The sequence below is a fragment of the Panulirus ornatus genome, chromosome 20, assembly GCF_036320965.1.
Source record: "Panulirus ornatus isolate Po-2019 chromosome 20, ASM3632096v1, whole genome shotgun sequence".
In the NCBI taxonomy this organism is placed as follows: domain Eukaryota; kingdom Metazoa; phylum Arthropoda; class Malacostraca; order Decapoda; family Palinuridae; genus Panulirus; species Panulirus ornatus.
This window is the reverse complement of record NC_092243.1, coordinates 66863313-66889196: the sequence shown is the minus strand read 5'-3', so window position 1 is coordinate 66889196 and position 25884 is coordinate 66863313. Positions and strand designations below refer to the sequence as shown.

At 39.6% G+C, this 25884-nt stretch overlaps 1 protein-coding gene across 4 annotated transcripts in view; it reads right to left on the bottom strand.

Annotated features, from left to right (window-relative positions):
• Gbeta13F (guanine nucleotide-binding protein subunit beta-1) overlaps positions 1-21318 on the bottom strand; it is a 158463-nt gene extending 137145 nt beyond the window's left edge. The window contains exon 1 of one of the 4 annotated variants that reach the window (XM_071675106.1): positions 21148-21318. The gene's annotated coding sequence lies outside the window, so the exon portion shown is untranslated. Of the gene's footprint in view, positions 1-4944; positions 4964-20999; positions 21073-21147 lie in introns of those variants that run through there. The other 3 variants (XM_071675107.1, XM_071675110.1, XM_071675111.1) reach the window with 3 other exon arrangements.
• Between the last annotated feature and the right edge of the window lie 4566 nt (positions 21319-25884).

Here is a 25884-nt window from a genome sequence, read left to right as displayed (position 1 = left end):
GGGGAGGGGGTTGTTATTTCATGTGTGGCGAGGTGGCGATGGGAATGAATAAAGGCAGACAGTATGAATTATGTACATGTGTATATATGTATATGTCTGTGTGTGTATACATATATATACGTTGAGATGTATAGGTATGTATATTTGCGTGTGTGGACGTGTACGTATATACATGTGTATGTGGGTGGGTTGGGCCATTCTTTCGTCTGTTTCCTTGCGCTACCTCGCTAACGCGGGAGACAGCGATAAAGCAAAATAAAAAATAAATATTTCGATCTAGGTTTTCAGCATATATAACGATAAGATCTTTTAATGACAAGTTGATTAAAAAGGAAAATCCTTAAGGTTTTTAACAAATTTTAATTCTGCTTTAATGTGTTCAGTTCCAGTATAGCCATGAAGTTATCATTGGTTTCATGTCCCAGTTAAGGAGACCAGCCACAGTTGAGACACTGGAGTGGAGTGTCACAGATGTAGAATTAAACATTTCTGTGTTGCATTGGATATCCTAAAAATTTACATACTTTATCATACATAATCACTGTCTTCCGCGTTAGCGAGGTAGCGCAAGGAAACAGACGAGGAATAGCCCAACCCACCCACATACACATGTATATACATGAACACCAACACACGCACATATACATAAGTATACTTTTCAACGTATACACATATATACATATATACACATGTACACATTCACACTTGCTGCCTTCATCCATTCCCATGGCCACCCCACCAAACATGAAACCCCCCCATTTGGGACCAGGTGAGTGGTTCTGTCAAATCTTGTTTCTTTGTTTTATGAAATTTGTTTGTATAACATGCTTCAGGTGGTCCCTGAGCACAGTCCTAGTAAGTAGAAGGTGAGGTCTAGTGAGGTTGGCTGCTAGAGGTGTGGTTTGGGAGTCTGGCTGGCTGATCGTGAGGGATGAGGGTGCTGAAACATAGCAGCTGGTTTGTAAGTGGTTCACTTCACAGACCTTGGGTATGAGCTCCGAGCCAAATGAGATGGTGGGCTCCAGAGCCAGGTGTTTCATATACTAGTCAGGTTTTGCTGGTGGGGAGTATATCTACTGAGGCATATGAAGGGAAGAGGTGTGTGCGCACTGATCATGTTGTAATGAGTACTTTGAAATTTCATACTTAATGATTGCATTTCTAGGGGCAATGGTCTTCTTACCCAAAACAACATTCCATGCTCCCACTTGGAGCAGATCATTGAACTGTCCGTGGCCACTAAGACACATTCAAACACATTTTTTCAATTCTGAGAGATGATGGCCCACACACAATCTCCTACCTACTAAGCACATGGACTGCAACTGGGATTAAATGTTTTATGTGAAAGTTTGATATATTGTCAGGGCCTGTTTCAGATAAGTTATATAACATTTTAATTGCTATGCTTGCAGCAGTGGCAACCATTTATGGGCAATGTAAGTTTGGGACCAATTTCTGAATAGGCTCATGATTATTTAGTATGTGTTTTCAGAAGGAATGCCTCTGGGATGGGTCAATGGGGGCTGGATTTGTAATGTCCATTTTCTTTAGGATGCGCTAGAGTTAGTTACAGTGAGTCTCATGTTTCAATGTGTAGAGGAATAGTGCTCGTTTGCAATTTGCCTTTCTTTGTTTAGTTTAATAATGGTGTTGCATAAAAAGTTTGTAAAGTCATCAAACACATCGGTGATAATTTTTGTAAAACAAAACTATAAAAGTTTGTAAAATCATCAAACACATTAGTTACACATGCTGCTATCAAGGTTTCCATTTTTGCTAGAAAACCTATTAATGCTTCGTCCTAGTTAACTTTCAATGTTGGAAGAGTCAGCATACATAAATTAACTCTCTACATCATCATCATCCACTTGGTCCTCTAAACTTTTTAAAAAAAAATCATTCAACTCACTTCCTGACAAACCCAAAGAAATGAGCTCTCATTGGCATGGCTGGATGATGACTGACAATGGGGATAAATTATTGCACACTACCACCTTAGCCAACAGCCATGCTCAGAAGCAGCTTTGAAACTGAGGCATGAAATTCAATGCATAAATACCCATCTAAAGGTTTCCCTTAACTCACCTAATATAAGCATCAAGACATCAAGGGGTTAATGCCAAAAACTCAAACCAGGTTTTACTGGACCAGCCAGAGTTGGATTACTGTAATTTACTTGTATATGAAAAAGTTGTAGGTTTTGAAGTATGAGGAACCATTTCCCTACCAGACACATGACCACAGGAGCACATGGACCGGGTCATATCAGTTCTTTTTCTCCTAAACATGATTTATTCACCATGACTTCACTCTCTATGCTGATCAAAAAATCTATAACACCAACTAATGACTGTTTTCATAACTTGACATGGCAGTATAAGAAAAGCAATTCTTCTCCTACAGACATTATCATTTTCTTCTAGAATCATTAAGTTCACTTTAAAACTGCTGCCATCTCTTCTTATAGCACCTGCTTTAAATCAAACTCTCAAGGCTAGCCACACCAGGCTTCCCATGGACAAATGTCCATCTTAAATACGTCAACATGCAGATGCTCCTGTTTCATGTAACACGACCCTCAAATCACCCTCATACACAAATGCCTGATCTTGACTTTTCTCTGTAAACGGGAAGGGGTCAACCATTTTAAAGTCAAATGATTCTACTTATTTGGTACGACCACACCCAAAAACAAAAACTCAGCCTACAACCAAATTGGAAATGAAAACTAAAGTTCTTGAGTCCCCATGAAACTTCTGTAGCATCTTGGCCAATGTTTCATTGCAACCTTGCCAAAACAAAAGTTAAATTCAGTTTCATAAAACTAAAGCTACCCTTTTGTTTGAATCAGAGAGCTAAATTTCTATTCCAGCCACACCTATGATATAAACATGAACTACTACTGAGTTTAGCACAGAAAATAAGGTCCTAGAACAATTTAGGTTTTCCAGTATATACAACCAAAACTTCACTGTGGTCTTGCAAGGAGCAGTCCTACAAGGAACTGCACAGATTTCCCTTGAGACGACACCATCCACCCTGGTTCCCCTACTACAACAGCTGTATACATGCATAGACCTTAGAATCCATCTCTGCCTCAGCAACAACACAGTTTACAGTTGCCCTTGAAAGAAACATTTGTCAAACACACAAGAACATGGCAGGATCAGCGTGGTCCATACTGGCAAGAACAAACCCTTTCAACCAAGTGAACTCATGTCAATATCACAGGACACCGTTTTATAACAATGCCATTTATGAGTGTGATTCAGTTAATCTTACGTAAGACACATATAACCAATTCTGGGTTATCTCTAGAATCAGCATCGTCAAAAAGCATAGGCCTGCATTACTTAGAACAAACATCATGGTCAAGATATCTCTTATGCCACAGTAATTCATTAACAACAAGTACTGGGGACTTCACTAAGCTGAAAAGGAAAAAATTGTGGCCTATCTTGATACAACTCTTCTTAATTACACACAAGAAAAATTTCCTCAACATGCATAAACATGTAAAAAAAAAAAAAAAAAAAATACACTGAACAAAATAATGTAATGTGTTAGACCAAGCAGAGTGAGCTCAAGAACACTTAACAAGCCTATAACTAGATATCTACAATGTCATCAAAGTCAGTAAAACAAAGTGATACAAATCCTACATCCGTAAGGGCAAGAAGTGAATACCATTAAGTAAAATCAATGTACATAAACAAACCAGGAACAACAGATATCAGGTCACCTCATTAAGAACATGTTATTGGTTGGGGTAGGAACATGAAGGCATCAACTGAACATCCAAGCAAACTTTGTCATAGGCCTGAATAGTTTACGGTATGGTTTTGAAGTCCCTGTAAACAAGTACACCCAATCCCACAACCTAACACTGTACCATCCAGTCATCCATGTCTATGAAAAACAAAAATATTGCAAAACTGTAAAAAATAATGTTTCGGTATGACTTCCTTGAACCGCATACAACTAAGAATGGAAAGGGCTAGTCAGCTTTATGCTTTTGGAAAGAATAGCTGAAAGAGCCTCAGCTGGGGACTAAAGTTACATATTCTTACGGGTTCTTATACTCATCAATGCAGTGTTAGTATTGCCAGAGTACTTGGCTTGCAAATTACATCAGAGAACAATTCATAAACATGCATATATATCTGCAAAGAGAGACATGTGCCTCCAACATGACAACCTTAGGTACCACATTATCAGTCACATTGCACCAGAGGTGAAATTATGGAGAACATGGTGGATATGTTGTCTAGGAAAAAAATTCAGCATCAATGCAACATGCCTGTGCTTTGGGTAATGTATTTTCACTTAAAAAAAATACTATCAAACTGTATTTCCTACTCAAACACTTACATCGATAACAAAACTGTGCCGTACTGCATGGTTCTTGGCATTTTTCCATACTTTTTATGTATGAATCACAAAATGAAATCTCTCCAGGAACGTACCTCCCCACATCCCATCAAATCCTATGGTAAAATGAGATTCACTACCCAGTGACTCCACTAAGGTATATCGCCTCATCCCATCAAATCCTATGGTAAAATGAGATTCACTACCCAGTGACTCCACTAAGGTGAGTTTTTCAAACATTCATCTCCAATGTTAAGCAAGGACTAGGTGTATTATCCAGCCTCCAAGATATCATAGTGGTCAAAGGGGGTGAAATACTGGTGGATACCTATTTCTGAAGAAAAATAGTGTTTTAACCTCCTTGTGAGCAAAGGTTCTTCCTGATACTCACACGCCTTTCCAAAGGTAATAAACATAGAAAAAAAAAATCCTCCTATGCTAAATGAAAATATTTCAAATATGGCTATTCTTAAAGTCTGACATTTAAAGAACAAAACTTGTTAAGTATCTACCAATGATAAACTCAAACTCAAAATAGAAGTGGTACTTTACATATCAACTGTGACTGACTTGGCATATAAGCACAGAAGGGGCTTTCCACAGAAGAACCAGATATAGGTATCTAGATCAATTGTCCCTGGATACTACACACAACCACACTTACCTGAAAAAAAATCAAACAATTAGAGCATATAATAAACAAGACCACATAAATGTAACATTATCATACTAATTACAAATGCAAAAGATAAAGTTAAGAGCACTAAGGTATTTAATGCTACAGGACACAATTGGTTATCAATCCTCCATTATCAGAACATTAAAGTCAGTAAGTGGCAAGAAGCTACCACTATTACACCAATGATGCGACAAACCTGTAAAAAAAATTGCTAAATGCAAGAATATATTTCATTCCTCAGTAATAGGTCAATGCCAACCTGCAGGCACATTTATCCAGATGTAGCAGCTTCCTTTAATTTTTTTTACAACCAAAGTAATTTCCCATTCCTCAATCTTTCACCGCCATCATATTTTAATTTCCTTTATTTACATCATGGGCTGAAGAAACTATATTTCAGTTATACAAAAATGAAATCTACAATCATGTACATCTCTTAAGTTCAGTGCACTTCTATTAGCAACGGCCTATTACATGACCTCTCTTCACAATAACATTTCTCTATGCATTTAAATTTCACGAATATTCATCATAGGATCATTTATGCATAAAATAAAGGTCAAAAGTTTATCATTTATCTTGATTTTTCCAATTCAAAATGACCATAGTCTCCTCATCCAGCATTAAACCTTCTCAAAACCTATATCGAGCAATGGAAATTTTGGTTTTTCACAAGAAAATTTTTAAAAATTTTTGGAACCAGTTTTCGATATAAAACATGAGGAAAGTGGTTGAACAAAATTGTATTGCACTATAAAAGCATGATTTTGCAATATCAATACAGAAACATACTGTGATTCATAAATGTACTGAATACAATTTGTGCAAAGTAGAGGCACAAGGGTGGTGATGACTGTACTTTCCACCTAAATCACTTAATGTGCCTTCTTTGGATTCCAGGGATGCAAAATGTTCCGGTGCATGTCTGACAGCAATGTGTAGACATATGTCAGCACATGTCACTTGGGACCACCTGTGGGCTTCTTGCAGTTGTGTGAAGTGGACTTAAGTTTTTTTGAGTGGAGCAAATGGCCTCTTTTTTTTTTCTTTCTTTCTTTCAGTAGCAGACCCCGATATTGTGGCCGCCAAAGATACCTTTGAATGTTACTAACAAGGAAGACATAGAAGCAGTGATATAGCCTTTATAAAATAAAAGAATGAATGAAAGGATACTGCAACCCACAAAGGAGTGTGCATGCAAAATTTACAGAGACTGGTGAAGCAGTAAATGGAGCTTGAGGTGGACATGTTACCAGCTCCTCTCCCCAAGTTTCGATGGCCAGAATTACTATTTGCATGGACACCTTAAAGTGATTTCTCACAAGGTTAAGGTCAGCCCCACACTAACAGCAAGAGAAGTGAAGGAAAAAACACTCTCCTTAGCCATGTCTCTTGAAGTGTGTGCAATTGGCCCTCTATGACATCCGAGGATTCAAAAGCTACCACGCCCACAAGGAGCCACTCTTGACGCTGCAGCAGAGGGGGAAAGAAATATGTAAAAAATACAGTGCTTCGGATTGAGAAAAACAAGGAGGAGCATTTTGTAGTCAGATGGTTACTTTTACTGTGACTGGTCACTGTATCCACTCACTCCTCCCTCAGCACAGTTAAGGCTGTATAGCACCACTGCTAATGGTACGAAGGCATTTCTATTATCATGGTGTTAGAACCTAGTTATTCTTTCTAAAATATCATGAAGAATCAGTATAATTATCTGGAACAACTGGGTGAATTTTGTAACCTGATTACTCTAATATGACCCACCTAAGATTTTTATGCAAGTCGGTGCCGCTTGTCACAGTGCTAAAAGGTTGTGAAGTGCCCTACTTCAGTGACTAGTTGAGTAGCAGCCCAAATCTGAATCATATTAATCTCTGTTCTAATCTCTCAGGTTCTGATTACGTGACTGTGACACTTCACCTATCCCTAAGTTAGAAGCAGCCATTAAAGGGGTCGAGGCATTTTTATCACCTGAGCTCCTCTACAACCTATCTGACTGCATTCCCCAAAGGATAAAGAATTGCTTGAAGCACCGAGGGAATGTAAAGAAAAAAATAGGAGTACGTTATTTTCCTTCACTTAAGCAACAAACCATATAACCTTCTCCCATCAATTTGTGCTTCTACTTTCCGCACAGACAGTTCATTTCAGTAATAGCAAAAAATTACATAAAACTATCATATGCACTGTCTTGGGTGATGCCCAACGCATCTTATCTATCTCCTTCTTCCGTGACATTAATCTTCATTTTAGTACTCATGATGTAAGAAAAACTAGAAGGGAATGGAGAAAAGTAAAGCATCTGAAAAATCTAGAACGTATCAACTTGTGAAAAAAATCCTTTTCATTATAATCTTATATATTACAAAGCACACTATGTAAAAAACTCATGCACTGTATATCATGAGCTATTAAGCATATAAATTGCCCCAACTGCAGCGTAAATACATGGAATACGTAATCAGTCTAAGTGAGTGTGAATAAGCTGTTGTATACCTAACATTAGCCAATGTTGTTCAGAAATGATGCCACTTCACAAAGTTTTACAGGTATATTGGAGGCCTTGTGAGATTTAGCAATTTTCACAGTTGGGAGAATATTTCTTGGGTCCCCAAGATAATCTGTAGTTTTTGCCATTAAGAGAATATAATGTTTTATCACAATTTTCACACTAATGCAGTTTATGTACTTCAAACCAGAAGCAGTCAAAAATCAAACAAGTCATGTTCAAGCTCCCTTATTCTACTGATATTGGGATGAAGATGACAAAACTTTGCAAAAAAAAAAAAAAAAATTCAAATTTTTCAAAATTTGGCAGCAAGTTAGGTCAATATACAGGTTAATCCTGTAACACCATTGAGAACAATAAAATGCACAACTATTGAATCATCTATTTGTACTGTACAGGGAGGGAGTTTTACACTCATGGGGGCATGTCTTTGGAACAATCTTGGCTATCATACTCCTTAAACTTATATACGGCATTTGCATTCAACCATGTCCTTAGTCACTCTATTCCTTTTGTCCACTACTCTTACTCTATAGAAATATTTCTTTACAGAGTTAAACGAGTTGCATACTTAACCATGTTATGTCCTCTGGTTGCTCTATCCCTACATCTCTCAAAGAAGTGTGTGTGTGTACGTGTGCTTACCTATGGGTAAAATCATACAGCTATCTTAATCTTAGTATCCACATTGACCATGTCTTAATTCATTGTATACCATTCATCTTCCACTCTTCTAATAAACTAGTAACACCACAGCTTTTTTGAACAAGTTTCTTGCTTTATTTCATGTTACATCCTCTGGTTGTTCAACCTCTTCACATCTTTGTCATAAATCTGTATTAAAGACAGCCCTTTCATCCCACTCACTGAAGCTCATTAATTCTTATGTCCCACCACCCTGCGCATGACTACAAAAACAAAAAAAAATTGGATTAAGCATACTTAGCACTGAAAATGAACAGAATACTCTTAACCTGATGGCAACAACAAAGGACTCTGATGGACCTGGCTGTCCTTTGGCTATCAACATTTGCATAGTTTCAATGTCGTGTAGCTTTCTTAGCACTGCCAGATGCACAATGCAGCAACAGGATCTTTTTGCTTACATTCATAACTTTCTTGTGAAAGTGGGTTAACTGCTTTATACGGATACCCATTTTTATTTAATATAAAAAAATTAACATGAAAAGTAATATTCAAGACACTTGTACAGAAATATTCAAGACACTTGTACTGCAAATTCACTTTACACATTTGAAAAGTGTTGCATGCAGGAGGGCATATGCTAGACAACCCCTCCTATACACTAAACTCTCATGTACACAGAAATCTTGAAAAGGCATGAACTTAACCCAGAACTTTGTGCCTATTGTTCAAGAATTGTTTGTTGTCAAAGTACATAATTCAGAGGAGTTGAAAAAAGCCATCACAAGGCAATAACTTTCCAAAAATCTCCACCTCATACACATTGCCCATTGTCCAAAAGTCTTATTCTGTTCTTTTTACATGTGACAAAAGAGTCCTCAACTTAGCCAGTTTCCCAGAGATACTAATAATATCTATATTTCCTTCACAATTTTTCCAGTGTCAATGAACAAGAAAAAATAAAAGTTCTTTTGAGTTATTATTCAGAAAAGAAAAGAATTTGATATTGAGAAACAAAAAATCATATCAATGGCACAACCTAAAAGTCCCAGGTCTGGCTTCCTGATCTATCCCAGCCACCCTAACCATTCACATTCCACGTTCCTTTTCGTGGCAGTGTGGAATGTGCAACGTTGCTCTATTCCAGAATCATTATTCCTCCCATTTTTACATAATGGACATTTATCTTCACTTGTAAATTCAGTTATTTTATCTGAGTCATGGGGTTCCATGGTGTAGTGCGTAGCATTCCTGGCTGTGACGCCTTCACGGGCTGTAAAGAGCTAAATGCATACATTTGAATCCTGGTTACAGCAGTCCGTTCACATTCACCCCAGTTGTTCATCCATCCCTTGGATTGGTAAAAAAAAAAAAAAATGGATGCCTGGCTCAGGTTAGGATGTATGCTTTTACTTTTCCAATTGAAAGAACAAAGAAGGGAGCCAAGTGAGGATTTTCCCTCTTAGGCTTAGTCCTGCTCTTAGTGCTACCTCGCTAATGCAGAAAATAGCAAGTACGTTTGTATAATATACATTTTTTTTCATACTATTCGCCATTTCCCACACTAGCGAGGTAGCGTTAAGAACAGAGGACTGAGCCTTTGAGGGAATATCCTCACTTGGCCCCCTTCTCTGTTCCTTCTTTTGGAAAACGAAAAACAAGAGGGGAGGATTTCCAGCCACCCGCTCCCTTCCCTTTTAGTCGCCTTCTACAACACGCAGGGAATACATGGGAAGTATTCTTTCTCCCCTATCCCCAGGGATAAATATATGATCATATTCATATTCTATTATACTTTGTCGCTGTCTCCCACATTAGTGAGGTATCGCAAGGAAACAGACGAAAGATTGGCCCAACCCACCCACATACACATGTATATACATACAAGTCCACACATATACATACCTATACATTTCAACTTGTACACGCACAGACATATACATATATACACAAGTACATATTCATACTTGCTGCCTTCATCCATTTCCGTTGCCACCCCGCAACACATGAAATGGCACCCCCCCTCCCACTGCGCACATGTGAGGTAGCGCTAGGAAAAGACAACAAAGGCCACATTCGTTCACATTCAGTCTCTAGCTGTCATGTGTAATGTACCGAAACCACAGCTCCCTTTCCACATCCAGGCCCCACAAAACTTTCCATGGTTTACCCCAGACGCTTCACATGCCCTGGTTCAATCCATTGACAGCATGTCAACCCCAGTATACCACATCGTTCCAATTCACTATTCCTTGCACGCCTTTCACACTCCTGTACCTTCAGGCCCCAATTGCTCAAAATCTTTTTCATTCCATCCTTCCACCTCCAATTTAGTCTCCCACTTCTCCTCATTCCCTCCCCCTCTGACACATATATCCTCTTGGTCAATCTTTCCTCACCCATTCTCTCTTATGTGATCAAACCATTTCAATACACCCTCTTCTGCTCTCTCAACCACACTGTTTATATTACCATAGATCTCTCTCATCCTTTCATTACTTACTCGATCAAACCACCTCACACCACATATTGTCCTCAAACATCTCATTTCCAACACATCCACCCTCCTCCGCACAACCCTATCCATAGCCCATGCCTCGCAACCATATAACATTGTTGAAATCACTTTTCCTTCAAACATACCCATTTTTGCTTTCCGAGATAACATTCTCGCCTTCCACAAATTCTTCAACACTCCCAGAACCTTCACTCCCTCACCCACCCTGTGACTCATCTCTGCTTCCATGGTTCCATCAGCTGCCAAATCCACCACCAGATATCAAAAACACTTCACTTCCTCCAGTTTTTCTCCATTCAAACTTACCTCCCAATTGACTTGTCCCTCAACCCTACTGAACCTAATAACCTTGCTCTTATTCACATTTACTCTCAGCTTTCTTCTTTCACACACTTTACCAAACTCAGTCACCAGCTTCTGCAGTTTCTCACACGAATCAGCCACCAGCGCTGCATCATCAGCGAACTGACTCACTTCCCAAGCTGTCTCATCCACAACAGACTGCATACTTGCCCCTCTCTCCAAAACTCTTGCATTCACCTCCCTAACAACCCCATCCATAAACAAATTAAACAACCATAGACACATCACACACCCCTGCCACAAACAAACATTCACTGGGAACCAATATGTTTCCTCTCTTCCTACTCGTACACATGCCTCACATACCTGATAAAAACCTTTCACTCCTTCTAGCAACTTACCAGCCACACCATATACTCTTAATACCTTCCACAGAGCACCTCTATCAACTCTATCATATGCCTTCTCCAGATCCGTAAATGCCAAATACAAATCCATCATTTTTTTCTAAGCATTTTTCACATACATTCTTCAAAGCACACACCTGATCCACACATCCTCTACCACTTCTGAAACCACACTGCTCTTCCCCAATTTGTTGCTCTGTACATGCCTTCACCCTCTCAATCAATACCCTCCAATTTAATTTCCAAGAACCTTTATCCCCTTTACATTTATACAATGGCACTATGCATGCATTCCACCAATCCTCAGGCACTTCACTATGAGCCATACATACATTGAATATTCTCACCAACCAGTCAACAACACAATCACCCCTTTTTTAACAGATTCCACTGCAATACCATCCAAACCCGCCACCTTGCCGGCGTTCATCTTCGCAAAGCGTTCGCTACCTTTTCTCTGTTTACCAAACCATTCTCCCTGACCCTTTCACTTCACACTTCACACATGGTTTGGTCACATGGAGAGAATGAGTGAGGAAAGATTGACCAAGAGGATATATTAGTCAGAGGTGGAGGGAACAAAGAGAAGTGGGAGACCAAATTGGAGGTGGAAAGATGGAGTGAAAAAGATTTTGAGTGATCGGGGCCTGAACACGCAGTGCGGTGAAAAGCATGCAAGGAATTGAGTGAACTGGAACAATCTGGTATACCGGGGTCAACGTGCTGTCAAGGATTGAACCAGGGCATGTGAAGCGTCTGGGGTAAACCATGGAAAGTTCTGTGGGGCCTGGATGTGGAAAGGTAGCTGTGGTTTTGGTGCATTATTACATGACAGCTAGAGAGTGAGTGTGAACGAAAGTGGCCTTTGTTGTCTTTTCCTAGTGCTACCTCATGCACATGAGGGGGGAGGGGGTTGTTATTTTATGTGTGATGGGGTGTCGATGGGAATGAATAAAGGCAGACAGTATGAATTAGGTACATGTGTACATATGTATATGTCTGTATATATACACACACACACACACACACACACACACATATATATATATATATATATATATATATATATATATATATATATATATATATACGTTGAGATGTATAGGTATGTATATTTGCGTGTGTGGACGTGTATGTATATACATGTGTATGTGGGTGGGTTAGGCCATTCTTTCATCTGTTTCCTTGCGCTACCTCACTAACGCGGGTGACAGCGGCGAAGCAAAATAAATAAATAGATATTTATTTATTTTGCTTTGTCGCTGTCTCCCGCGGAAAGATGGAGTGAAAAAGATTTTGTGTGATCGGGGCCTGAACATGCAGGAGGGTGAAAGGAGGGCAAGGAATAGAGTGAACTGGATCGATGTGGTATACCAGGGTTGATGTGCTGTCAGTTGATTGAATCAGGGCATGTGAAGCGTCTTGGGTAAACCATGGAAAGCTGTGTAGGTATGTATATTTGCATGTGTGGACGTATGTATATACATGTGTATGGGGGGTGTGTTGGGCCATTTCTTTCGTCTGTTTCCTTGCGCTACCTCGCAAACGCGGGAGACAGCAAAGACAACAAAGCAAAAAAAAAAATATATATTGCAGTGGTATTGCAGTGGAATTTATCAAAAAAGGGGGTGACTGTATTGTTGACTGGTTGGTAAGGTTATTTAATGTATGTATGACTCATGGTGAGGTGCCTGAGGATTGGCGGAATGCGTGCATAGTGCCATTGTACAAAGGCAAAGGGGATAAGAGTGAGTGCTCAAATTACAGAGGTATAAGTTTGTTGAGTATTCCTGGTAAATTATATGGGAGGATATTGATTGAGAGGGTGAAGGCATGTACAGAGCATCAGATTGGGGAAGAGCAGTGTGGTTTCAGAAGTGGTAGAGGATGTGTGGATCAGGTGTTTGCTTTGAAGAATGTATGTGAGAAATACTTAGAAAAGCAAATGGATTTGTATGTAGCATTTATGGATCTGGAGAAGGCATATGATAGAGTTGATAGAGATGCTCTGTGGAAGGTATTAAGAATATATGGTGTGGGAGGCAAGTTGTTAGAAGCAGTGAAAAGTTTTTATCGAGGATGTAAGGCATGTGTACGTGTAGGAAGAGAGGAAAGTGATTGGTTCTCAGTGAATGTAGGTTTGCGGCAGGGGTGTGTGATGTCTCCATGGTTGTTTAATTTGTTTATGGATGGGGTTGTTAGGGATGTGAATGCAAGAGTTTTGGAAAGAGGGGCAAGTATGAAGTCTGTTGGGGATGAGAGAGCTTGGGAAGTGAGTCAGTTGTTGTTCGCTGATGATACAGCGCTGGTGGCTGATGCATGTGAGAAACTGCAGAAGCTGGTGACTGAGTTTGGTAAAGTGTGTGAAAGAAGAAAGTTAAGAGTAAATGTGAATAAGAGCAAGGTTATTAGGTACAGTAGGGTTGAGGGTCAAGTCAATTGGGAGGTGAGTTTGAATGGAGAAAAACTGGAGGAAGTGAAGTGTTTTAGATATCTGGGAGTGGATCTGGCAGCGGATGGAACCATGGAAGTGGAAGTGGATCATAGGGTGGGGGAGGGGGCGAAAATTCTGGGAGCCTTGAAGAATGTGTGGAAGTCGAGAACAGTATCTCGGAAAGCAAAAATGGGTATGTTTGAAGGAATAGTGGTTCCAACAATGTTGTATGGTTGCGAGGCGTGGGCTATGGATAGAGTTGTGCGCAGGAGGATGGATGTGCTGGAAATGAGATGTTTGAGGACAATGTGTGGTGTGAGGTGGTTTGATCGAGTAAGTAACGTAAGGGTAAGAGAGATGTGTGGAAATAAAAAGAGCGTGGTTGAGAGAGCAGAAGAGGGTGTTTTGAAATGGTTCGGGCACATGGAGAGAATGAGTGAGGAAAGATTGACCAAGAGAATATATGTGTCGGAGGTGGAGGGAACGAGGAGAAGAGGGAGACCAAATTGGAGGTGGAAAGATGGAGTGAAAAAGATTTTGAGTGATCGGGGCCTGAACATGCAGGAGGGTGAAAGGAGGGCAAGGAATAGAGTGAATTGGAGCGATGTGGTATACCGGGGTTGACGTGCTGTCAGTGGACTGAATCAAGGCATGTGAAGCGTCTGGGGCAAACCATGGAAAGCTGTGTAGGTATGTATATTTGCGTGTGTGGACGTATGTATATACATGTGTATGGGGGTGGGTTGGGCCATTTCTTTCGTCTGTTTCCTTGCGCTACCTCGCAAACGCGGGAGACAGCGACAAAGTATAATATAATATAATATAATAAAAAAAATATATATATATATATATATATATATATATATATATATATATACATATGTGTGTGTGTGTGTGTGTGTTGGATGGACCATTCTTCATGTTTCTTGGCGCTACCTCACTGACGTGGGAAACAGCGATCAAGAAGAAAAAAAAGTGTGAGAACAGATGTGCCATCCTTCTTCTGTTTCCTGGCCTTAATATGGGAAACAGCAATCAAGTATGAATATATAAATATACATACATAATTTGTAGCCGACTTTTATCTATCACCAGATATTTTTGGATTCAATATAATAAAAGAAAATAATGCTGCATCAGTGGATGTGCAAATCATGCTGTAGATTGCAGTTAAGGGTTAAAACCACATTTTACAACTAACCATTTGATATGTAAGTTCTGCAAACCAGTGGTTAGCATTAGTGACAATGAATAAGCAAAGGCCTGCCCTGGATTAGACCTGCAAATAACTGAATCCTGAATGCCACAGTCAGCCCATAGCCAATCCCAGCTGTTCATCCTCTCCTCAGGAATGGTCAATAAATGGGTACCTAGCTTGGCATGGGGTGTGTATGTCTGTTTATAAATATACTGGAGTATACAAAAAAAAATACAATGAGATTAGGAGATAGGGGTTATGAGTGTAAAGCCCTCTTCCTGTAACAAACACATAGTAATCTAATTCAATCTCTCGAGCTTTAAGCCACACAGCAGTGTTGTTTAGCCATGCCATTTACTATGCCCATATAAAAACACGTGTACAATCATTTCCTTTCAATTTCTGTCTCCATGCAATTGCAACATGTCTAACATGCATATCTATGCCCTGATAGTTTACAATCCTCCATCTTACGTGCCCACAACAGAAAAAGTATTTAAAAATACCATATATACATCTATTCACCTATATATGAGGTTGCCTCTCATCTCAAACAACACAAGTCTTTCACTGACTAGCAATAACATCAAACTCTTCCTACCAGCACAAACATAAACTTGCCATTATCTACCAATCATCTTCCTAATCTTTATTCAACTTATTATTATCAACTTTATCATCCAAACACACTATCCCAATATTACAATCTCATCCAGTTTTTTCAAGTTCCACTTTGTTACCATCTATCTATAGCTCTGACGACTGTTCTTCCCCTAACTCCCATCAAGAGGGTGGCCATGGCAAAAGTGTATCTACTCATACCTATCCTTACATTTCTCTTGCATACATCATTTTATGAATTCTTCCACCATTTCATTACCAGTGTGAGTTTACAAACATATCAACATGTACATTCTAATTTAAATTCTTCGCCCAAGCAATTTCTTTATTTTCCATCACACTTTTCCTCAAACCATACTCCTTTTCCACTATCCTCAAAATAATATTCTTTTTCCTCTCCCCAGTTCACGAACTTATGTTCTTCATATGGAAAAGTCAGTCTCTAGAAATCATGCTGTATATCCAACCTCTTTAATCTCCCCACCTGTAACTAATTAATACACCTCTGACATGACTGAGTTCACAAAATGTTTGAGGCACAAATCAAGCCCCGCAGTGTGCACAGACATACTTCAGCTTCAAACAACTGTTTCTATCTTAAATATTCAATCTCTTGCATCATGGCACATTACCAAAATTATTCTTTCATACATACAGCGTCCATAATTCTGCCAGCCTTCTATTCACTTACTTCTTTTTGTTTCAAAATCTTTCCATTCTATGTACTTTTGAAGTCATTCTTAAAAAAATGAAAAACTGCAATCATTGTACTTACACAATTTAGTCCCAAATTTTTTTTTCATACATATTCGCCAATTCCCACGTTAGCAAGGTAGCGTTCAGAACAGAGGACGAGCCTTAAGAGGGGAAATCCCTTCTCAGCTCACTTCTTTGTTCCTTCTTTTGGAAAAGCAAAAACTGGAGGGAGGATTTCCAGACCATCTCCCCACCTCCCTCCCCTTTTACTCACCTCTTATGACACAGAGAATACGAGGGTGGTATTCTTTCTTCCCTATCCCCAGGAATAATTCTATGGTCAACAATATAATCATATAATTCATCTAATCATAAATGTTATATTTAGTTGTCAACCACACCTTCCAACTCACAGTTGAGCCTGCTGGATTTCTAATTGTATTGCACCTCCTCCTGTGCAAGCTACACTCTACCAGTCTTTCATAGTGCAAACCCCCCATTAATCAGATATTTGTTCAGTAATTATCAAACAAATAATAAAGAATGCTTTCCATCAATCCAACTAGAGGTAAACTGGGCTTGCAATGAAAAGAAAAAAAAAAAGATTACAAGGAGAGAGAATGCACTCAAGAATACCAGAAGATATTCCTCAAAATGAAACTGAATATGCAATGGTAAATGCAAGGAGATCGATGGCACGTCTTTATAAACTGGGATTCACAATATGATATACATCAATGCAAGGAAGTTGATGGAATACTGACATACACACTACTACCCACTACTAAAAGTAATTGATGGCTGAGAAAGAATAAAGATAAACAAATTTGCAAATACATAACCAAGTTATGTTACATATGAAGTTGGTGGTGCTGCCCTAACTAGTTTCTGATATCAAAAACAAAGCAAATTCCCTTGAGCTGCTACCAAATCTATGAATAGCACCAATGTACACACACTAAGGCATCTGGTTTGAAGTCTACATAAACCTCCTTACCTTTTCTAGAAACAAGGCTAAACAATCTTAATTAAAAAAAAATAATCATGAATATTTAGTCTTACATGCCCAAATCAGCAATGCACAACATATGACATTCTTTTTTTTGTCATTTTTCCATTCTCCCATCAATCAACTGGAATTCTGTCAAGACACTTATACAATGACATAAAAAAAACATTTTCCAAGTTCGTATATCATGACCCTCTGGGTTCTTGTTAAATATCCCAAGATGATCTATCGAGGGAAAAGACGAAAATCAATGTGCTCCACAGCTACACATCTCAGGGTATTATCCTCATACACCCCTTACATAATCTTTAAACATGTAATCAACACAGACATTCTATAATAAGGCATGGTACAACAGTGCTAAACAAGAAATGGTTTTACGATTCATGACAAAAAATAATTCAATCTACAAAGGGGGTACCCACAAAGCAGTTTCTCTACAGGACATCAGCTTAAAACTGCTCATCATAACTAAATCAACTTTTCGTAATACTTAAAACTGTTATACTTTAACCTTGCATATAATTTTCAATTTTCTTTTTAAATTCCATGATCCTGCAACGGACAGTTAACCTGCATAAACAACCATTCACATCTATGGACTACACTGCCAAAAGACATTTCCAAGCACCCTAACCATTACCATCCACAACATCTTGAGCCTGCTTACCTTGCTAGGTGGGCTGCTAACAATCTAAGTCATAAAAAAAATATACATAAAAGTCTGAGGGTGGCAAAAGTCCATCTTTGGAATGTCATTCACTGTTTTGTAATGGTACCATCATGATGAATACAATAAGCCCTTCAATAGCATGATCAGATATTTTCTAATCTACAATTTCCAAGAGCCTGATAGTGTGGAGGGTTATGACGAAAAGGGGAAAATGGAAGATTAATTAAAGGGAAGGGTAAAACTTTTCAAGGACTCAATAATACCTATGAAAACTTCACCTGACTCGCTGTGCCACAAAATTTACCTTGATTTTCAACGTTATTCAAAATATAACCACATTAAGAGCGTCCTCTTACATGGTGATGGAAGCAAGCTAAAAGAATGTAGCTTAAAAATGTCAGTGAAAATCACATCATTGGATCTGTTAACAAATCCACTGATATGATTCTCTTCAACATTAATAGTTCAGGATCACAATGCTCCAATAATTTTTGGGAATTCTAATCTAAAAGTCCATGAAATCTTCTTTATTTTTGTCATTTATGGGATTAAAGACATAATTCATAATACAAACATGAATTTTCCGATAAAAGGCAATTGAATGGAAATAGACCACATCATACCATTAATATAATGATAATAAAATTACTCTACACTGATGGGAAGTCAGGCAAGGTTTTGTACATCTTAAAGATTTGTGGAAAGGTTTCACATACAGGTACTTCCATATCAATCTACCCATGACCTACATCCAGAGTAGCTCCACAACATCAGCTTTGATTAATGAGTTATCTTTTTTCTGTAATGCTATGAGAACACAATAACAGCCATGGTATAACATTTTTGCAAAGCATCTTATCAAATGACAAATGGTAACAGAGAATCAAAGGGTTATTCACATAAAAATGGGTAATGCACTTTCAAAAAAAAAATCTATACCATAGAAACCTTACATAATCTCCTTTGCTGGCATGACTTATCTTAAACTTCAATGTTATAATCAAACCATCCTCGTCATGCCTAAGACTGAGCATCATGAATATACCACCAAATGTCAACAGACCAAGAGGCCAAGAAATCCTCTGCATCAGACCAATTCAATGTTCATATATTTCTCCTGCAGTTTCTATGGATGGTTACGCATTCACTGGTTGTGTATTGTGCAAGCCCAAAATTTTTCTGTAACGTACAAAACTCTACTATACGGACATGGACTGATACCAGTTTCCAAACCAAAACCACAGCTTATTTCTTTTAAAAAAAAACTCAAAGCCAAAGCCAGCCTGCTGGTAAGTCACAAAGCCGAGCAGATTTTTTCATGAACTGAAAAGACAATTCATTTCCATTTTGTTCACTTTTCAAATTTTGCAACCTAAACCATATAATCATGTAAAAACAAAATTACGTAAATATAATATCCAGAGGCAAACATTCATATTCCTAAATTTATGCCTTCAAATCTGAAAGCAAGTCAGCTATTTTCAATCACCATGCAAAGTGCATAACTAAAGCCGACTAAACATGGCTTCGAGAAGCTAAAGCCGAAGCCAGGTCTTAGTGCTATCACCTTGTGACACAATAAATACAGTTCTAAGTCATGCTCTACAACTAAAAATGTACTCTCCAAACACTACACTAGCACTGCAAAACATAATCACTCAACATTCAGAACTGATTGATATTTGCACCCAAGCCTAACCTTTTCCAGCGTAAATCTTTTCTCATCACAGCCCTCCCCACTAAGGCTAATCAATTACGAGAAAAAAAATATTCCAGTTGTGTTTCTGTATTCTATGGATATTACAACATCACAAGCAAAACAAAGTCAGTGACATTCCAAAGCTTGATTTGGACACTCCTTGACTAAACCATATTATGAAATCACACTGCCCAACACAAGAGGCTACAACACCATCCCATAAATACAACTTAACTGTGACATTTCAACCCGGAACCAAAATACAACTTGCAAGGATATTCACCCATGAAACATTCCAATCAACATCACACAGGTAAAAAGAAAACTTGAGAATGTGGCACTATACAAAGCATAAATACCAAAGTCATCTTGAAATACCAGCCCTCTCACGACTGTCCTTGCACCAATATCACCTCTTATCACTCGAAATCAACCCCACTAGATAAAACCCCCCCGTACACCACGTCCATTACACCCCCCCCCCCACAACCACCTATGGCTAGGTGTGATCTATACCAAGTCTTGCATTTGCGAATTCCAGATATCAATCACAAACTTATCTGATTAGAAGGACGAGATCACTTACTTCCTCGGGGCTGACCCCACTAACCACACTCTACATGCCACCATAGTCACACACACGTACTGCCAGGATGACCAATAAACTTTTGACATTGCAAAACCGTACACCAAACAACATTTCCCCCCCTCAGCCAATTGTGGCACCAGGATCCAAGTTTTCACGCCACAACTACACCTGTTGAGAACCCGGCTACCACTGCAGGCACACCAGACGCTGGTGAAGGCCAAAGTGCCCGCGGCAGGAAGGTGTTCTGCTGTAACGTGTCAGGATTAATTTGTTTCGTTAGGATATGCAGGCGGCAGGGCGGTCCACCTCCGCCCCTCCCACTACCTTTTTTCCCCCCTCCTGTCTCTCTATCACTGTATTGCCACCTCCCTCAACACACCTCCCGCGATTATATGTCCTCTACGGAGAGACTGGGCCAGTGAAGGCGGCGGGGCGAGGCGAAAAGGCCTTAATTACAGCGGCACTTGACAGGAGTTGAGAGAGAAACATGGCCGCTGTGTCACCCCCATCACCAACACAACAAACCTTCCCTGAGCAGCCATCCCCGCTCTCACCACCCACTGACGGCCTCTTCCAGCCCCTCACACACTTCTACGGACATTACTGGACTACAAGCTTGACACGAGACAGAATCTATGAGCATACCTACTCTAATACGGCCCACGATCTCAGCCGAACACACCACCACTATCAAAACATGAACTCCACCAAACCACTCCTATGTTTTCGATCGATTTTACTGCCTGCCAAGGGGAGACGCTCTTATTTTATCCACCAACGCCGCTCTACTTACGCTAGGAAAATCCACAGGGTGCAACACTAGTCAGGGACACATATATCCAAAGTTTTTTTGCTCTGCACGATGGAATTTTAGTCGTAATTTTGGGAAATATTATCTCTCCAATTATGATTTTGCAAAGGTGGGGTACAGCCCGTGCACTCAGTCGAGGAGTCCCCGTGCGTGAATGATGACGTCACTGATTCGGAATTGGTCGCCCGCGCTCGGCGCCACTCGGTCCTTTAATCATCGAGAGTACAAACCTGGATGGACGTTTTAATATCTTTCTTTAGACATAACTGTTCAGAACGTCCTTTTTTACGTCGATACCTTAAATTTATGTAGATAGGTTTTCGTTATCAATTCTGAATATGGCTATTCTGTCGTTGAATTGTGAATTACAGAGAGTTCCGATATCCACACCTGTCTCAATCCTAGTTATCCCGCCACAAAACTTTCGTATGCTGCATTACCACACCCTTCCATTGAAGAAAATGGTTAAAACGAAAATCATGAGAGAAAACGGTAACAGACTTCCCTACAGTTTCATGAAAGTATATAGAATAAAGCAAAGTCCATACATAGCTAGAAGCATGGCACCCAACACTTGGTCGAATTGCGAAAAATACCTGACTTGTCAACTCGTGAACTGGAACAACAAACTACTAATGGCTGACCTGACACGAGCCAACTACCGGTCATTAGGATAAAACAGTACTCTGGTGCGGTCACGTGTTCCCCTTTACTATGCTACTTTCCGGTGTGGCTTCCATAACTTCCCAGCATGACGGAAAAATAACCTTAAACCTCAAAACGAACCAAAATAATTTGGCGTGGACAGCCTATGATGATCCGGGTGAGGGACAACAAATGCTTTGATCCATTCAAATACCATTTGTCATTACCGAAATAATTCTTACCATCCAGGATACATATATTTAAAACCAGGAATGCTTGCTGCATTAATTTAATGTAAGCTTTATCCCTTACTCCAATAAATATGCGACATCTTAGATATGATAACCAAATCTTACAAACACAAGAGAGAGAAGATGACGAGCAAAAATGTGTCGGGTCTAATCTGTTTGCCCGGGGATAATAAATCCTGTGCGTTTTCGTGGACAGGATCTTGCCAGCATCATGAAACAGAAAGCATAAAAGAAGCTGGATCTGGACACCATAAAGCAGAGTCCCCAGGGGGCAAGATAGGATTCACAGAGTCGTAGTTTTTTCCGTGTCAAATGCAGGCCGTGAGCAAGTGCAGCTGGCGGCTCGACCTTATGCAACGCACGCCCCACAATGCAACTTATATATATATATATATATATTTATATACATACATTTAAATTGCACATTGCATCTGCAACAAAAGGACATTGGTTCGTTCATGAATACATCGGCTGCCGCCATGTGGTGCTTGTGGCGGGTAGAGAGTGCATGGTTTGGAAACGTCAGGAAAGGACCATAAAGCCGTATTTCCTGATGATCTGCTTGGGGTTCATCGCCCTCTTGATTGTGTGTCGGGAAAATCGAGAGTAATTTACTGTGTGTGTGTGTGTGTGTGTGTGTGTGTGTGTGGCAAGGCCAATGATATGCCATTAATTGTTCGTATAAAGTCATGAAAGAATTATAGTGTAATAAGGTGATTACTCCATTAAAAAACAAAGTACATCTCATACTAAAAGTCAGTATCTATCTATCTATCTATACATCTATCTATCTATCTATATATATATATATATATATATATATATATATATATATATATATATATATATATATATATATATATAAATTTTCAATATAAAGTGTATTAATCATTTACTGACAGTTCATTCATCATAAAACTACCGACTCATGAAAGTAACCTTAGGAATTAATAATCACATCACTGTAAAGTATTGACCAATATCCTGAGTTATCTTCAGTCTAGTATACATGAAAGAGTTCATACAGTACCAATATTATCCTCCAAAATGTCTGATATTTTGCAAGATAAAGTAATATATCCGCCATTTGTGTGTGTATTGTTTGTGTAGACATCTTTACAAGACCAGTTTACAATATATATATATAATATATATATATATATATGTGTGTGTGTGTGTGTGTGTGTGTGTGTGTGCATGTTGGGTGGGTTGGGCCATTCTTTTGTCTGTTTCCTTGCGCTACCTCGCAAACGCGGGAGACAGCGACAAAGCAAAATAAATATAGATATAATATATATATATATATAATAATATATATATATATATATATATATATATTATATATATATTCCCTGTTTAGAGATGGGAAAGTTATATGTAAAAGATTCCTCTCTCGATCGACCAATGGAATCGTTCACATTCGCGCGGAGTGACTGGCGAGGTAGCGCAAGGGTCACACCACCTTTTTCCCACGCCTAAGCTACACCCCCAATTACCACCCTAAGACCCCACACTACCAATTCCCTAAGCTCACCCCACCACAAATCCAAAGCTCAAAACCCATTTACACGCCAAAAGCCCCACCCCACCATCAACCCGTCCTAAAGCTCACCCCCAAACACCCAAACCACTCCTAACCCTCACACCACCCCCAGCCTCCACACCACCATCTCCCACTCCAAAGGTTTACCCCCCATCTACCACTTTCCCAAAGGCTCCCCACCATCATCTACCACTTTCCCTAAGCTCACACCCCCATCTACCACGTCCAAAGCTCACCCCTTTATCTACCACTTCCAAAAGGCTCACACCATCATCACCACGTTCCTAACTAAACACCACCATCAACCCCGTCCTAGGCTCAAAAACCACCATCTACCACTTTCCTAAGCTCACACCATCATCTACCACTTTCCTAGCTCACACCAATCTACCACGTTCCTAAGCTCACACCACCATCTACCACGTCCTAGGCTCACACCACCATCTACCACGTCCTAAGCTCACACCACCATCTACCACATCCTAAGCTCACACCACCATATACCACGTCCTAAGCTCACACCACCATCTACCACGTTCTTAAGGTCACACCACCATGTACCACGTCCTAGGCTCACACCACCATCTACCACGTCCTAAGGTCACACCATCATCTACCACGTTCCTAAGCTCACACCACCATCTACCACGTCCTAAGGTCACACCACCATCTACCACGTCCTAAGCTCACACCACCATCTACCACGTCCTAAGCTCACACCATCATCTACCACGTCCTAAGCTCATACCACCATCTACCACGTCCTAAGCTCACACCATCTACTACGTCCCTAAGCTCACACCATCATCTACCACGTTCCTATGCTCACACCACGGGGCGTGTCCATAGCGCTGAGGTCAACCCTTACACCACTTTTTTTTTTTTCTCACTTGCTCTCATTTGTTTCCTGAGGTGACTGAGAACGTGCAACCCTTGGCGGGGCTTCCGCCTCACCCGGTACCCACGACCGGAGGGAGGTACGTCCCTTCCTCCACGGGGAGTTTGGACGTGGAATGAATTCATACCATGGTGGTTTGAGCGTGGAATGCATTCACAACGTGGTTCATTGCCGTGGTTGTTGGAGTATATGCGCGCTACACTCATGGCGTGGTTGTCTGGATATTAAACTATCGTTGTAATTGTTTGAATGTAAAGGCAATTTATCCCCATGTTTACCTTTAGGGAAAAAGATTAAGCGTTTGAAAGTGGAGGACGAATTATGATACACACCTGCATAGGCTGGTGTGTGATGCATGGCAGACGTAGGAGTCAATACATATGTGATCAGATATATATATATATATATATATATATATATATATATATATATATATATATATATATATATATATATATATATATATATATATATATATATATAGGAGATGGGGAAACACAGGCGTAAAACATTTTACTCGTAATACGCAAATAGTAATCACACACACGCGCGTTCATCAGTCTGACGTATTTGCGTCTTAAAGAAAGAAATGTGAAGAAAGAAAATCTTTATTCATGAGGAAATGACAGCTATTTCTTGCTAGGATTAAATCACTTGATCATAAGACAGCCAAGTAGATACACGGGGTGAAAGCTAGACTTTCATAATCATTTTATATAATGATTCTCTATCGTTCTATTTTAGATAATCAAACTGCAATTTGCAGATGGGAAACATGGAATTTCCAGGAAGTGATTACGATCAACTGACTTTGAACAACTAACTTATAGTCTGCCTGGTGATTCAACAACACAGCTCGTCGACCATGAATGCAAAAAGAAAATCCACCCTGGTTTTTAAGAAATCCCTCAAGAGAACCACTATGTCTCGTGACCTTATCCTCGGAGTTGTGATCCAGTTCAGTCAGGCCAGAAGTTAGTTTACCTTGCCAGTCAAGGGCAAGACGAGGTTGGCCGACCTACAACCCTATGGAGGTAAGACCGACCTCCCCAACCCTACTCCCACAGCCACCGGCGTTGTTGTACGCATCCTTCTCCTTGGCGTAACCGACCCTTCTCATAGAATCTATATCTGTAAATCTATCGACAGAATTTAGGATACATAGCCCAGACTACCAGCATGGAATGGAAGGCTGTTTGTTATACATCGTTGTTGTGAAATGTTTTGAATTAGCAATGTTCGGGAAGAGAGATATATTCCTCTAAGAACGTGAGAATTAGTGGTGCTTCCTCAAGTCTCACGACTTTGCAGTTATGAACTTTTATTGCAGATAATAAATCTAATTAATTTATCATTCATCGTTGCACATTTATAATACAACT